Source organism: Schistocerca cancellata, chromosome 9 (assembly GCF_023864275.1).
Source record: "Schistocerca cancellata isolate TAMUIC-IGC-003103 chromosome 9, iqSchCanc2.1, whole genome shotgun sequence".
Lineage (NCBI taxonomy): Eukaryota > Metazoa > Arthropoda > Insecta > Orthoptera > Acrididae > Schistocerca > Schistocerca cancellata.
This window is the reverse complement of record NC_064634.1, coordinates 342,463,897-342,481,236: the sequence shown is the minus strand read 5'-3', so window position 1 is coordinate 342,481,236 and position 17,340 is coordinate 342,463,897. Positions and strand designations below refer to the sequence as shown.

At 41.1% G+C, this 17,340-nt stretch overlaps 1 pseudogene; it reads left to right on the top strand.

Annotated features, from left to right (window-relative positions):
- Nucleotides 1-2,889: 2,889 nt before the first annotated feature.
- LOC126102816 (U6 spliceosomal RNA) lies at nt 2,890-2,979 on the top strand (annotated as a pseudogene).
- Nucleotides 2,980-17,340: the final 14,361 nt, after the last annotated feature.

Sequence of the window (17,340 nt, the reverse complement as noted above, 5' to 3'; positions counted from 1 at the left end):
CTAGTGGTGGTGCTGAAAGATTCATGATACATTCCCTCAAACTCTTTTGAATGCTTTTTGACCAATATTTGCCAAGGGAAGTTTACTCGATATTCTCAAACGTTTTACACAGATATGCTGCTTCGGCAGTCCACAAGGTGACACTGCCTTACATAAATACGCCAGTGAATACCATCGTTCGTTTGCCGTTCTCTTTCTTCCCTGGTAAAAGAGTTGCAAATTGTCAGTGCTTGAGCATACCTTCCTCTAAGAAATGCCTCGTTTCTACTCTGTGGACTTGCATAATCTGCAGCTATTTTAGTCTCGTCTGAGTCGCCATGAATAAGGTACTCTCCGGGCTGTCATCTTAGAGAGGCAACTCATTTTGAAAGGGCACTCCGAACTTCCTCGGCTACGACTGTGTGGTGCAAAGCGGTAACTCTCGAATTTACATTCATTGTAACCTTACTTACGTTCAGTTGCTAACGTCCGTCTCATAGGGGAGCACAACACTTCTGAATGTATAGTTGGCACACCTGCACAGTCAAACTAATCTGAAATTTTTTTCTATGCTTAATTTGTGAGCTGAACTTGGTATTACGTGGACATTATCGTTTCACTTTCGCGACAGCATTATTTTACTCTCGCACACACGTGAGCCACATTGTCTGATAAGTGGCTATTACTGTAAAGTTAAGATTTTTTCTCCACCAAATAGACGGATATTGCTTTAAATGAGTAAGTTTTTTGTACTATACTCCCTAGTTTTCAAATATGTCATTATTTGTAGATGGCTACTAATGGTGGGATACAGAAGAGTTTCGTGGCCAACCACCTTATACCACGAAAGTTTTGCCAGTAACAGTGTAATAGGGTTGTATAAGCCTCCATTCTGTCATCAAAAGAATGGTGCACTTCGACAGGAGTGATTAGAACTATAATTCAGACATCTCTATGTTCCGGAAGAACATTACATATCAGATTCAGACGATGACAGGGATCCTGAAATAAGTATGTATGATATTCTCAGCACGTCCGAGAATGAACAAGGTGGTTTTGACTCTGTCCAGGAAGGGGTAAATCATAACACCGAAATGGACACAGCTTTTCACGGTGAGATAAACTATTTAACTTGGGAGTTCCAGAGCGCCCAACAGTGATACTAAGACACTACACAGAACGACAATAAAACTCAGCGTAATCAGAGGACATATGCATATAATGTTACAAATTCCAGACTGGCCGGGTAACGACTAGAAAACCATTTCAGATAGTTTCTTTGAATGGCAAAGAGATGGGGATCCAACAAAAGAGAAAGAAGTTTCAAGCTAGGGAAGAGAAAAAGAACTCATTATTTTCCCTTCACACTGAAAAAAAATGGTGGCCTACAAGTATGTGATAAACTCAATTATTCACAATGCTCCAAGAAAATATTTAAAATGTGTGTAGAAAGTTTGTGATATTTCCTTTGCTTGCATATGAGTGTATCAAGCTACCTGAGAATACATGTATAAACTTTATAAACTATTTCACTTGAAACACTGATACTTCCGTTTGTTAACTGTGCATAAGACTATCTACTTTTTAAACTATTTCATGTTAAAAAGCTCATACTTAATATTGCTACTTATGTATATCATGCAATAGAGTATGATTTAAATCAAGTAAACACGTTTGTATTAGTATTTAATAAAGCTCTTATATTGTTATTTATTTTAGGTACTTTCTAACGTTGACATACAATGCAACTTTTGATCATCTTAATTACAAGAAAACCCAAGAGTGCGAAGTCGTAAAACGCCAATGTTGTTTACGGCATTCGACGCCCCACGTATTGTCTACCATTCAACTACAATATTGGCTGCTAATGGCAACAGGGTGCGGGACTGAAGGTATTCAATGGTGAGCACAGCCTGAGGCTATGGAGCCTCGTTGAACTGCTTAATCGACAAGTAGCGCACAGCAGTGCTACAGTGCTCGTGGTGTTGATACAGAACAGAGCAATGGCAACGATAAACAACATAAACATTGCATTGTATCCTTAACAACAGTTGCCGAAGTTGACATTCGTCAGACAGGAACCAAAGGAATTTCGCAGAGTGAGAATGAAGTGACAGGTGAAATACTGTCGTTTCTGCACGTAACATCCATCTTCTACATGCTTGTGGATTGCCCTGCCGCCGCCCACTCTTTTCTGAAGTCTTCTTCTTTTTCTTCAGTGTCAGAAATAGTTTCGAAATCTTCGATCTCTCTCGGCAATATTTCATCTACATGCCTCTCGTTCACAACAGTGTTTAAAAATTTGTTCTATTGGCTTATCCCATTTCTGTCCTTAGATTTCTATCCACGTAGGTGAACTCACCAGCGATTTTATGTAACTGCTGATCTTTAACGGTGCTCCATTTTTTAAACTTATTGCTGACCTCCGTATAGAGTCTGTCTACTTTACTTCCTATTTCTTCCAAAATTGCTTGACCAACTTCCTCAGAGACTGGACTAATTTGATTGATGTTCTGAGTTATAACGCTGATCAGTCCTACATTCATAGAAAGTTCAGAAATTTTGACGCGTAGCTCATTTATCATAGTGACAAAGTCAACTTCTTGTACAAAAAAATTGTTGTTGGTATACAGTGAAACTGCTAACACTGGACGTATATAAATATTTGCGCTCGAAAAAACAACAAAAAATTACACAGTTGCATTCACTAAAAGCAACTTTTGAAGCTTTGCTTCCATATGCAACAATGCTCTACACTAGATTTAATTTAATGATCATTACGAAAGAGCTACTACTCGAGATTGAAACAATCTAAAATGTTAAACACTATATACTCAGCAAATTTATGGATGCTGAAACCACTTCAAATTAAAGTTGTCAGCTTGGGTGCTTTTTCGCTAACGCTATTTGGTCCAATTTTCGTCTCATTTTTAATCTGGTAAGTTAGCATGGCCCCTGCGCAAGGATGACACGCAAAATCGTGAAGCGTTCCACATTTTTCCGCAGCTCTTGGTCTTGCCGTAGCATTCTCGCTTCCCGCGCATGGGGTTCCGGGTTCGATTCCCGGCGGGGTCAGGGATTTTCCCTGCCTCGAGATGACTGGGTGTTGTTGTGTCGTCTTCATCATCATCGGTCATCCTCATTACGGTCGGAGGAAGGCAATGGCAAACCACCTCAGCTAGGACCTGGCCTCGTACTACGTTGCGGGTCTCCCGCATCGTCCCCTACGCTCCTCGGAGTATGGGACCTCATCATCATCAAGTCCGATATCACTCTCTCTTTCGACAGATTCCTCTCATTCTCAATTATAGAATTCTGATTACACGAAAAAGAAATTTGCTTGTTGTTTGTATTTCTGTAGCTGCGCTATTAAAAAATAAAAACATCTGACTTATAAGTGTTGTTATTCAAAAGAGTTAATTAAGGTTAATCAACCTTAAAACATGTAAGAGTTTTCAGCTCCACTTTTCAGAGGCAGGCAGCATCACTTGCCGATCGCAAGAAGTAACAACTAAGTTTTTTACACTTTAATGTCAATGGACAGCTTTGGGGATAAGCGGCACTTATGACATGTCTCCAAGCACCAGTCTTCAGATGTACTGTCTGGAAACATAGGGAGAATGTAATTATAGAAATGACTCATAATAAAACATATGAGTCATTTCTATAATTACATTCTCCCTATGTTGCCAGACAGTACATCTGAAGACTGGTGCTTGGAGACATAAGTGCCGCTTATCCCCAAAGCTGTCCATTGACATTAAAGTGTAAAAAATTTAGTTGTTACTTCTTGCGATCGGGAAGTGATGCTGCCTGCCTCTGGAAAGTGGAGCTGAAAACTCTTACATGTTTTAAGGTTGATTAACCTTAATTAACTCTTTTGAATAACAACACTTATAAGTCAGATGTTTTTATTTTTTAATAGCGCAGCTACAGAAATTTACTTACCACGAGATGTCGAGTTTCAATTTTTTTCAGATTCACAATTTCGCATGGCAGACGTACGTAGGCGCCTTGCAGGGACACCAATCACAGCTTGGTTAAAATCTCTGGACGTAAATTATTCGAACGGAGCATTGTGCGCAAGTGCGTCGTCATAAATGAGAATCATACTAAAAAATAAATCAAAGATAAATTGGTGAGAAGAGATATTAATACATGCACTCATGTCTTTGAAATATGGCATATTATCTGGTTGGCTATTTGAAACAAGTGTGAAAATGTTGTTATCAGGAAAATGTCTGCTGTTTGGGAACATCCATCCACATTTCACGAACTGCATAAGTAATTGTTGGAAAAGTTTGGCTGGAAAGTTTCCGAGTATCCATTACACAGACCAAAACTCGCAAAAAGTTTACAAAGTTAAACAGGAAGAGATCTTCGATGCATCTCTTTCGCTGCTTCTCCAGTGCGGACATTTTCTAGCACAGCAATTGGAGTCATGGTGGAAACTCGCTAGCAACACAATACGTGAATGATCAATTGAGTTGCACGTCAGCCTCCACAGAAGAAAATTTCTGCATATTAACGAGGAAGAACAATAATTAAGTCGTTGGCAATTTCCTTGGTTTCCATGGATTTCGACGATGCACTGACAGTTTCGGAACGTATCGTTTCACTTCAAATAGCCATAGAAATTTATTCCACAATAAATTGAATACTAATGACAATGACAGCAATTAGTGTAACTGCAGGAAATTCAGACTGGGAACTTTGAGGAATGAGTCAGATCAAAAGAAAGAAGCAGCTTTTCATTTGAAGTCCTGCGCAGCACTTTCACAGACTGCAGCAGTTAACTTCGAGATATATCCTTTTTGAGCGGAGAGCGATGTGGAATTGACTGCAGTTTAAAATCGTAGAAGATGCGGCGGGTAAATTAGGGCACAGAACGCATTCTTTTTTTTTATGTGTTTTTGTGTTCTTGTATCTCGGTGGTGAGGTTACCACTGAAATAGCGCTCACTGCACTTTACGAGAGTTGTGGAAGATTTTAGCTTTTTGGACAACTACTAGCGCGAAATTAATAAAATATCTAACATTTATTGTGGAACAGGAGAGCAACACTCATTAAAATTTTCTACGTTTAACCATAGAGAAATGTAACAATAAAAACATTGAAATCAAACATATACTTCGGTGTACGGCTATCATCATCGACGAGACTGCCATCTGCAGAGACGTAGCAAGATTGAATTCGTTCGCTCATTAACAGACGTAAGGCTACTACAGGGCATCAATTACTTGAAGTAAAAAAAAGAGATAAATATGCTGAATCAGGTGATACCAAGAAACGAATTTCATGGTACTGATTTCACTGGGTTAGACGAAACGTGGATCACGGTGTAAAACGAAATATAAATAGCACACTGACGTCAAAATTAAATAAATGCTTGGTTTACCGAAATTTAGAAGGAAAATTTCCGTTCGTATCCGACAGTTTTTTTCAGAATATCACCATCGTCATCTTCATCTCTTGGTCATATTAGGATCTGAATGCCAGGTCTGCGTATAGGGATTGGTCAAGTCCATCGGGTTTTAGGTCTCCTTAAGTTGTTTCGTCTATCTGGTTTATTTTTATAGTATTTTTTAATTGTTTGCAATTGTCCAACCCACAGATGTTCTCTTTCTAGTTCCTCCTGTATTCCTCATGTATATTTTCTTTCTTTTTTTTTTAAATTTAGAAACATAAATCCGGTTTTTTTCTAATTTACAAACATAAATCCGCTCATACATCTATATTTCGCTTTCTAATTTCCTTTATGCAACCTGCTACATGTCAGAACTCTCATTTCCGCAAACCGTTTCTTTGAGTGTCTTTTTTTTTAAATTCTTATCTAGGTTTTGCATTCATAAACTATAAATGGAAGTGACACTGTTTCGAAAAACTTCAGAAGTGTCTCTTTTCTTACAATCCTTTTTGAATTTGGTCTAAATGTACCAATAGCCAAATTCCTGTACCTTACGTAGAAAATCAATTATGTCTTCATGCAGTACACTGCATCCTGCTTATTCAAATTCCTTACTTCCTCTGCTGATTCTGGATATAAGCTGATTTTTCCCATGAAATGAAATCATCGTTACTAGTCAGATATCAGCAGGTTCTTCGAAGTACACATTGTTTGTAGTTGATAAGCTGCTCGTTGTAGATTTTTGTCAGTCTTTGCAATTACTACCGGATCATAAACGAATGACATCGTCCTTACATTGTCTAGATTTTTGAGATTAAAAGATTAAAATGGTACTTCACTCATACGTGCAAAAATGATTTCTCTGATGTACGTATAATTAAAAAAGCTTGGGTGATACACTTCAGTAGGTGGACGCTCTATCTGCTTTGATTATCTTTGGTTGTAATAGTTATATATGACTCTTCATGAGTACTTTTTGTGACTTCAGTTACATGTTTATGGAAACTCGTGTTAAGTATGTGAAAGAGCCCACGTCTTTTAATATGATCAAAAGCTCTAATGATAGCAGTTACGGTCATGTATGTTTCCTTATTACCTCCATATATTTTTCAACAATTTGCTTCAAAGTAGGCTAACAGTATAGCTCCTCCCTGTCCTGAATCTTGATTGGCATTTTTGAAAATGTCTGATTATTCGTTAAATTACCCAGAAATGATTTTGGAGTAGATCTTGTGTGTTGATTTAAGTACGCTTACCTAGAAGGTACAACTAAAGACGCATCGCCAGCACGATTAGAACAAAATTCAATTTCTGCGATGGGTAAAAAACAATATGCGAAGAATGTGAGATTTTACGTAAGGCAGACCCAACAGTAGCTTTGGGTTGCAATTTAAAGAGCGCACACTACTGTGACACAACAAAGTAGCGTCGGCGTACAACTGCAAACACGAAAATAGTCAGAATGCAGCATTGAGTAACGTGACAGTTCAACAGAGGCCACCAAAAAGTCATCTGCTAAATACGCCCGAATAACATACAATATATAGTTACCACAGCACGCTCTGTTTGTCTAACTGTCATATAATAGGTTGTGGTACGTACCTTGGTCCCACGTTCCTTGGCTGCCAGAAGGCGTTAGAAACAGTTTAGCATTGCTGCCTAATGAACCAAATGCGTGCGTACGGAATATCGGAGCAGCAGTGTGATTAGACTGAAAACTTCCTAGCTCTCACAGCAGAAAACTCTCACGTACGTGAGATTGACTTCGGATCTGGCACAAAGGAGTGTTATAGAACCGTTTGTAATGTACCTAATAGATTACGTCGGAAATTTCGCGAGGTTTTCGGGAATAATGCTATCACATACAAAAAAGTCATAAGACTAGAAACTTGCAGCAAAATGCAGAAAGACCTGCAGAGAATCAACGCATCGCACACACACTGCGTTATTATGTGCAAAATAAATAACGTATTGCATATCATCAAGCAGAAACTGCCTAAAAATGGATGAAATGGCTCTGAGCACTATGGGACTTAACATCTGAGGTCTTCAGACCACTAGAAAATAGAACTACTTAAACCTAACTAACCTAAGGACATCACACACATCCATCCCGATGCAGGATTCGAACCTGCGACCGTAGCAGTCGAGCAGTTCCGGACTGAGGCGCCAAGAACAGTTCGGCCACAGTGGCAGGCCCGAACTTCCTATTGTAGTATGATTACACGACAGAAGACTGATAGCTGCCAACAATGACATCCATAAAACATCTAGAAACATGTACACAAAGCGATGTCAAGTGTAACGTCAAATAAAATTAATTAGAGTAAGGAAGATGACAGACAAAATGGTTCAAATTGCTTTGAGCACTATGGGACTCAAGGTCATCAGTCCCCTAGAACTTAGAACTACTTAAACCTAACTAACCTAAGAACATCACACACATCCATGACCGAGGCAGGATTCGAACCTGCGACCGCAGCGGTCGCGCGGTTCCAGCCTGAAGCGCGTAGAACCGCTCGGCCACGATGGCAGACAGCCTGTAGAAGAAGTATTAGGAGGTGCAGTCCACTCACAGAGACAGTAGCTTACAATCCTTAGTTTCACGAATAACTGAATATTGCTCGTCAGTCTGGAATCCGTACTACATAGGATTGATTAAGTAAATATAGAAAATCCAAAGAACAGCAGCGCATTTCATAACAAATAAATTTAATAAGAGCGAAAGTGTCACGGAGATGTTCAGCCAACTCTTGTGGCAGACGTTACAAGAGAGACATTGTTCATCTTAGTGAGGTTTACTATCAAAATTCTGATATCATACATTGCTAGAGCAGAAAATCTATACAGGGTCGTCAATTGATCGTGACCGGGCCAAATATCTCACGCAATAAGCGTCAAACGAAAAAACTACAAAGAACGAAATGGTTGGCCCGCTAGATGGCGCTGCCATAGGTCAAACGGGTATCAACTGGGTTTTTTAAATAGGAGTCCCCATTTTTTATTACATATTCGTGTAATACATAAAGAAATATGAATGTTTTAGTTAGACCACTTTTTTCACTTTGTGATAGACGGCGCTGTAATAGTCACAAACATATGGCTCACAATTTTAGACGAACAGTTGGTAACAGGTAGGTTTTTTAAATTAAATTACAGAACGTAGGTACGTTTGAACATTTTATTTCGGTTGTTCCAATGTGATACATGTACTTTAATGAACTTGTCATTTCTGATAACGCATCTTGTTACAGCGTGATTACCTGTAAATACCAGATTAATGCAATAAATTCTCAAAATGATGTCCGTCAACCTCATTGCATTTGGCAATACGTGTAACGACATTCCTCTCAACAGCAAGTAGCTCACCTTTCGTAATGTTTGCACATGCATTGACAGTGCGCTGACGCATGTTGTCAGGCGTTGTCGGTGGATCACGACAGCAAATATCCATCATCTTTCCCCACAGAAAGAAATCCGGGGACGTCAGATTTGGCGAACGTGGGGGACATGGTATGGTTCTTCGACGACCAATCCACCTGTCATGAAATATGCTATTCAATACCGCTTCAACCGGACACAAGCTATGTGCCGGACATCCATCAAGTTGGAAGTACATCGCCGTTCTCTCATTCAGTGAAACATCTTGTAGTAACATCAGTAGAACATTACGTAGGAAATCAGCATACATTGCACCATTTAGACTGCCATCCATAAAATGGGGGACAATTATCTTTCCTCCCATAATGCTGCACCATACATTAACCCGCCAAGGTCACTGATGTTCCACTTGTCGCAGCCATCGTGGATTTTCCGTTGGCCAATAGTGCATATTATGCCGGTTTACGTTACCGCTGTTGGTGAATGACGCTTCGTCGCTAAACAGAACGCGTGCAAAAAATATGTCATCGTCCCGTAATTTCTCTTGTGCCCAGTGGTAGAACTGTACACGACGTTCATAGTCGTCGCCATGCAATTCCTGATGCATAGAAATATGGTACGGGTGCAGTCGATGTTGATGTAGCAATCTCAACACCGAAGTTTTTGAGATTCCTGATTCTCGCGCAATTTGTCTGCTACTGATGTGCGGATTAGTCGCGACAGCAGCTGTAACACCTACTTGGGCATCATCATTTGTTGCAGGTCGTGGTTGACGTTTCACATGTGGCTGAACACTTCCTGTTTCCTTAAATAACTTAACTACACGGCGAACGGTCCGGACACTTAGCTGATGTCGTCCAGGATACCGAGCAGCATATATAGCACACGCCCGTTGGGCATTTTGATCACAATAGCCATGCATCAACACGATATCGACCTTTTCCGCAATTGGCAAACGGTCCATTTTAACACGGGTAATGTATCACGAAACAAATACCGTCCGCACTGGCGTAATGTTACGTGATACCACGTACTTTTACGTTTGTGACAATTACAGCGCCATCTATCACACAGCGATAAAAGTGGTCCAACTAAAACATTCATATTTCTTTACGTACTACAGGAATATGTAATAAAAATGGGTGTACCTATTTTAAAAAACGCAGTTGATGTCCCTTTCACCTATGGCAGCGCCATCTAGCGGGACAACCATAGCGCTATCTGGTTTCCCCCTTCAAGCTAGACAAGTTTCTTTCTTTAAATTTTTTTCGTTTGATGCTTATTTCGTGGGATATTTGGACCGGTCACTATCAATGGACCACCCTGTATTTTGTTTCCTCCTATGTACAACTCACGAGAAGAGCAGAAAGATAAAATCAGAGCGATTGGAACCCACATGCCGGCTCACCAGTAGTCGTTCTTCCAGCAGATCATACGTGACTGAACAGGAGAAGAAGAGGAGGTGAAGTGATACTACTACACGATGTACTCCTCGCTACACACCATAAGGTGGCTTGCAGAGTATAGATGTAGTCGTAAATACAGATACACAAAAACCAGGAAATGTTGCAAACTTGGGAAATGGATTCAATCAGCACATATACTTCGAAAACTCTGAAGGTGTGTACGAATAACCTGCATGTCTGTTCTGCACCCCTATGGCGATCAGCCACCACATACAAATTCCCCGTGCTTCCACCCTGTGCCGGAAAACAAGTCAATGGTGTTCACCGCTGACACCTCAGCTGAATACTTCACTCACCGTGATCTAGCGTCGTCTAGACCGCATACGAAAATATTTTTGTAGCTACGAAAATGTCCTGAGATATCTTTAGCTCTTTTCAGTTTACAGCTTTAGTATTTCATACTAGCGGACCCTGGACCCGACAGTGCTTCGCAAATGCTAAATGTAATTGGGTATGTATGTACGTCCTAATCTCCCTCTCCCTCCCTCCCTCCCCCCTCTCTCTCTCTCTCTCTCTTTATCTCAGTCCTAACTCTCTCTTTATCTTCCTCCTCGTCTTCCCCCTCTCTCTATCCATAACCTCCTCCCTGTCTATTTCCTCCCCTGTCCATCTTATCTTCCCCTCTCCTCCCCTTCTCTCTGACCTTTTTTTATTGGTACTGCAAACGAAACCTTGATCCGAAATTGAAGTAGCTTAAAATAAATGAGTAATTCGTTTGTGATCATTTTTCTACGGAGTATGAGAGAGACCTCCCCAGTTGCCATATCTGCGAGGATAGTAGCTTCAATCGCAGTATTTCACATAGTCTCAGTCTGCGAATAGGTAGGAAAACAATGTCTCAGACAATTCAGATTCCAGAGTAGTTTTCTAACCATAAGCCGAGGTCCATAAATAAAGATTTCCCGTTTTCTGATAAAATAAATTTCGAGGAAGAAAATTGAACAATAAATTGTCGTATACACAGTTTTTTGTTTAATATTATACACTGGGTTGGTCAGAAACGAGCTAAAAAACCTGTTAAGGCGTTGCAGAATAGGTTGGGCTGACAAACAGAATGCAATCATCCACACTATGAGAACAATTGACACTAATTGTATCTTGTGGGCAACTTGAATTTGCGTGCACAACGGTCTGTCTGGCTAACTTCAGAGTTGCTTAACTCAAAAACCGAGCAACGCGTTGAATTTCTTTCTTAGCAATTACTTCTCAGCATAACGTACCCTGAAACATTCTTCCAAGCTTTAAAACTGTTTGTGTACTGTTTATAATGTTTCGCGCAATGCGTGGCTGATTCACAATTAGAATTATGACAGTCTCCAAACGACTGTATGCAATTCATTATGATTTAGAAGTATAGCTTCTTTTTCTCTATTTATACATTTTTGTTCCAGCTTTTGTAAATCTGAAAATTGACATAACTGCTGAAAACTCTAATTGTCTATGTTAAATTGCAGCTGCGACTAATGTGAATAGCTTAAACACATAGTTCCTAGCAGTGTTCTGATTTAGACGCAGACACTACAGCTTTTGCTGTTGGTGGGTTATCGTAGGTAGCTGACACATCACTACATCTTAAGTGAACTGTACGAACCCATATTCATGGTCGTTTCCTTTGCATTTGACTGGGTTTGGCATTACGCCTTCCTCTTCAGATCTTTTGGTCGTGGGATCCCTTAGGAAAAAAGTTTCAGGGAAGAACGTTTCACGTGAGCATGCAGCACGAGACCACCTCAGAATGCACGATATCGCTTACAGCACTTCTCCTGGACTTGTCACAATATCGTTCGGGCGCTAGCAACTGGAAGGCCGCGTCGTCGTCAAGTGAGTCCCTATTTAAGTAGGAAACAGTTGATGGTAGGATTCAAGTGTGGCGCAGAACCCACGAAGCCATGTACCCAAGTTGTCAACAAAGCACTGTCATGCACTGGGCCCTCTGGTCTAATCAAACTCATTATTGTCTGGAAATGATTATTGTAAGAAAATGAAACAACTGCAGCTCTGTAGCTGACGTGTACGCATCGCTGTGCTACTTTATAATGTTTACGAGTATTGAATCGCCCGCCGCGTGTGAGATACGGTCAGTGATACGTTTTTTGACCGCGAGAAGTCTATCAGCTGCAGAAATTCATCGTCAGTTAACAGAAGTTTTTGGCGTGAATGCAATGAGTGAAGGTAAAGTGCGTCAATGGGTTAGAGAGTTTAAAAATGGCCGTCAAAACGTCCATGACGAAGAACGCTCAGGCCGGCCCTCTGTGATCACTGATGATTTGGTGGCTGCAGTCGAAACAAAGTGATACGTTTTTTGACCGTGAGAAGTCTATCAGCTGCAGAAATTCATCGTCAGTTAACAGAAGTTTTTGGCGTGAATGCAATGAGTGAAGGTAAAGTGCGTCAATGGGTTAGAGAGTTTAAAAATGGCCGTCAAAACGTCCATGACGAAGAACGCTCAGGCCGGCCCTCTGTGATCACTGATGATTTGGTGGCTGCAGTCGAAACAAAGCGATACGTTTTTTGACCGTGAGAAGTCTATCAGCTGCAGAAATTCATCGTCAGTTAACAGAAGTTTTTGGCGTGAATGCAATGAGTGAAGGTAAAGTGCGTCAATGGGTTAGAGAGTTTAAAAATGGCCGTCAAAACGTCCATGACGAAGAACGCTCAGGCCGGCCCTCTGTGATCACTGATGATTTGGTGGCTGCAGTCGAAACAAAGTGATACGTTTTTTGACCGTGAGAAGTCTATCAGCTGCAGAAATTCATCGTCAGTTAACAGAAGTTTTTGGCGTGAATGCAATGAGTGAAGGTAAAGTGCGTCAATGGGTTAGAGAGTTTAAAAATGGCCGTCAAAACGTCCATGACGAAGAACGCTCAGGCCGGCCCTCTGTGATCACTGATGATTTGGTGGCTGCAGTCGAAACAAAGATTCGTGAGGAGAGAAGATTCACAATTTCCACTCTTTCTTTGGAATTTCCACATGTTTCAAGATCGGTTTTGTACAAAATTGTGTCTGAAAACCTAAACTTTAAGAAACTGTGTTCTCGGTGGGTACCCAGACTCCTCACAGAGGACCACAAAGGGAAGAGATTTGCCACCTCATTGGACTTTTTGATTCGTTACGAGGAAGGAGAGTCAAATTGTCACTGGAGATGAAACATGGGTATCCCATATCACTCCCGAAAGCAAGCGACAATCGATGGAATGGCGACACACAACCTCACCCGTCAAGGTCAAAGCCAAACAGACGCTGTCAAAGCGCAAGATTATGGCAACTGTGTTCTGGGACCGGCGCAGTGTTTTGCTTGTGGACTTTATGCCACGAGGAACGATAATCAACTCAGATGCCTACTGTGCAACGCTAAAGAAGCTCTGCAGAGCAATTCAAAACAAAAGGCGCGGCATGCTGACAAAAGGAGTTTTGCTCCTGCACGATAACGCTAGGCCTCACACCTCTCAAAAGACTCGGGATTTGATTGATTCTTTTGGCTGGGAAGTTTTGGACCATGCACCATACAGCCCCGACCTTGCTCCTAGCGGTTTTCACCTTTTCCGGTACCTGAAATACCATCTTGACGGGCAGCGCTTCAATGACGACGATAAAGTGAAAGCGGCCGTGAACTCTTGGCTGTCGGAGCAGGCGGCCGAATTCTTTGAAGATGGAATTAAAAACTTAGTTGTACGGTATGACAAGTGCTTAAATAAACAAGGCAACTATGTAAAAAAATAGGTAAAAGTGTGTATAATCAGAAAATAAAAGTTTTTTTACAAAAGTATTTGTATCTTTTTTTAAAAATAAAAACGGCCCTTACTTAAAAAACAACCCTCGTATTTCGTCTTTGCATATTCTCAGCCACTTCTTTCGTTTCAAGGTGATTTGTTGGGCTAAAAGTTTATCCATTGCTCTTTGCATACAGTTGTTTATCCCATTCTATTCTTCTTTAATATCCTTCTTCTTTCATTGTCCACTAAATATCTTTTTTATGCTGATAGAGGTCTGCTATGGGTTTTTCTTTCAACAGTGTAGTTCTTTAATTTCCTTCGTTTTCTTTTCTAGTAATAATTTAATTCTTAGTTATAACTATCAAGTTCTGGAAGTATTTCGTCCGTCAGCAGGTAATGGTCGCAGTGTATGGCGCTTGCTGTGTATAGAAAGAATTTACCAGAAATGCTTCTCTTCTCTTACCTAAGGTTCAATCTCTATCGCTCCAAGTGTATTTATGAATATCTCTTTACCTTTAAATCGTATTAGTTAGATCTAAAGCATTACATGTGGAAAATTATGGTCTTTTCCCTACTTTACTGTTAATTCTGTCTGCTCTGAACTTTCCTACATCGTCCTTGATACGAGTATTGCCAACTCCGGCATTCCTGTCCCCATAGACGTATGGTATATCTGTTTTATTACTCTCTTTGATGACTGTGTGTAGCTTTTCACAGAATTTTCCACCTCCTGTATTTCCCTTCTTACGGGTTATAAACCCCTACCGTCATCACATGTCCTCTAGATATTTTAAATCAGTTATAAGCCACTCATAATAAAAAGTGTACGCTGGTATTACTGTTTCCATTTCTGGACTTATATTACGGCAATTCCGGATTGAACTGTTATATTTTTCTCCACCCTACTGTATAATAATACGCAGAGGCGCACAAAAATTAAGGATGAAAGTGATTTTCACACGTTGCGTCAGTGTCGAGTAACAGCTGGATGAAACTTGGACCATACACAGGACGAAATTCTGTAATATAATACAAAAAGTAACTGAAAGAAATACGCAATTAGATGAGCTGAAATGACAGTTTTATTTGTAAACAATAATTACACTGAGCTCAGAGCGATCCATGATGGCCCCCTTGACATTAGAAACGTGGGATATCCTTCTTAACAGGATGTATGATTACCTCGGACAGCAATGTATGCTCCTCAACGTGCTGCCATCCCACTCTGACCACATGATTGGTAAGGAGTTCATGTGGTAGCGTGTTCCATTTCTCCATCAGTTGCTGCAAGTGGCAGTGCTGTAATACGACTCTCCAACGCATTGTGTTCGATGGGATTTAAATAGGGAAGGCCACCCCATTTGTTGAATATCCTCTCGTTTCAAGAGCTCCTCGAACGTTGCTGTTAGAAATGGTGGTACATTGTTATCCATAAAACTGATGTCAAGGTCCGAATTCATACATAGAGAAGGAGTACAGTGTCACAATAACGATGACAGAACTTGTACCATGTTCAAAGATTTGTTGTCTGTGTACCCATGCAACATTATTTCGCCCTACGCATGGATCTCCAAAACGACCATGTTCGACAATACTAGACATACTGTCATATGGCTATATGTGAGAACAGGTAATGCATCGATGAACATTATTGAACATAATCGTTTTGGTGTGCAGTGTCCACCATCTCAGATTTTTATTTTTAGGAAAACTACACTAAGGAGACTGCCAACACTAAGCTTGACCGTCCTTTTTTAGAATACTGCTGCGCGGTGTGGGATCCTTACCATGTAGGACTGACGGAGTACATCGAAAAAGTTCAAAGAAAGGCGGCACGTTTTGTATTATTGCGAAATATGGGAGAGAGTGTCACAGAAATGATACAGGATTTGGGCTGGACATCATTAAAAGAAAGGCGTTTTTCGTTGCGACGGAATCTTCTCACGAAATTCCAATCACCAACTTTCTCCTCTGAATGCGAAAATATTTTGTTGACACCGACCTACATAGGGAGGAACGATCACCACGATAAAATAAGGGAAATCAGAGCTCGCACGGGAAGATATAGGTGTTCATTCTTTCCACGTGCTATACGAGATTGGAATAATAGAGAATTGTGAAGGTGGTTCGATGAACACTCCACTTAAATGTGATTTGCAGAGTATCCAAGTAGATGTAGATGTACACTAGTCCACCATTTTCGATCGCCTTTAGGATTCTGGCATCATACGGAATACTCTGCCGTGCGTCACTTGGAGTTTTTGCGTAGGATAAGTGACCATCTCCATCATATCCGATTGTTGGAATTTCGTTCTAATATTTGAATTGCCCGCCATTTTATACGTTGGGCAATTGGCCAGAGGGATGGGTGGAGGAGAGATGGAGAAATCTACCAACAACGCATTACGTCGCCGTCGATAACATCAGATTCGCCTAGTATGTCTCTGGCTCTACTACTAACATATGAAGAAATCTGGAAGAGACCTTTGAGCATAAATAAAGTGCTAATGAGTACTGCCACATTAAATAATTGCTTCTAACGGAAAGAAATGTGTAAATATTTCAGTGGAAGTCGTAACAAGTTTGCCACGCAACTTCAGGTCGACAGAAATGGTCTTCTTCTGTAATCTATGGAGCTTTGAGCGGCAGCAACGCGGTAAATCTAAAGTTACCCGCTCGTTCCCCCGAGTCTAAAATTGCCCTTAAGGGCACCGCGGTCTACGCACAGCGCGCTGCGGTGCCGACTCCCCTAATGAAGTTGAGAGCAATTTCGTTCTGCGAGGCGCAGCTAACAGAATAAGCACTGAGAAACCCATTTGGGCCCAGAGGTGGTGGCAAACTGGGTCTGGTGCGTCGTGCAAAGGCGCCTAAAAGTGGAGGCTTACCTCTCAGAGAAGTTCAACGTCGGAATCACTGAGTTATCTACCCCTCATTCCCACAGAAGCTACGCGAGTACTAAGCGGATGTGAGACTGGTCGCGCCGGCCGCGGTGGCCGTGCGGTTCTGGCGCTGCAGTCCGGAACCGCGGGACTGCTACGGTCGCAGGTTCGAATCCTTCCTCGGGCATGGGTGTGTGTGATGTCCTTAGGTTAGTTCGGTTTAAGTAGTTCTAAGTTCTAGGGGACTTATGACCTAAGATGTTGAGTCCCATAGTGCTCAGAGCCATTTGAACCATTTTTGAGACTGGTCGCACTACTTAATAGAACACAGGGCAGTTCACTACAGTCCTACTAGGAGTGTCTGGAAAGTGACGACGCAAGTGCCGCAAATCCTTTGAATCAACTCTGGCAGCTCTGTTTCGTCAATTGTTTCATGATTACCAAAGCCACAGTTCTCATCGAACTCTACCACAAATCGTACAGTAGAGACCGAATTACAGTTGGAGATGTTCTTG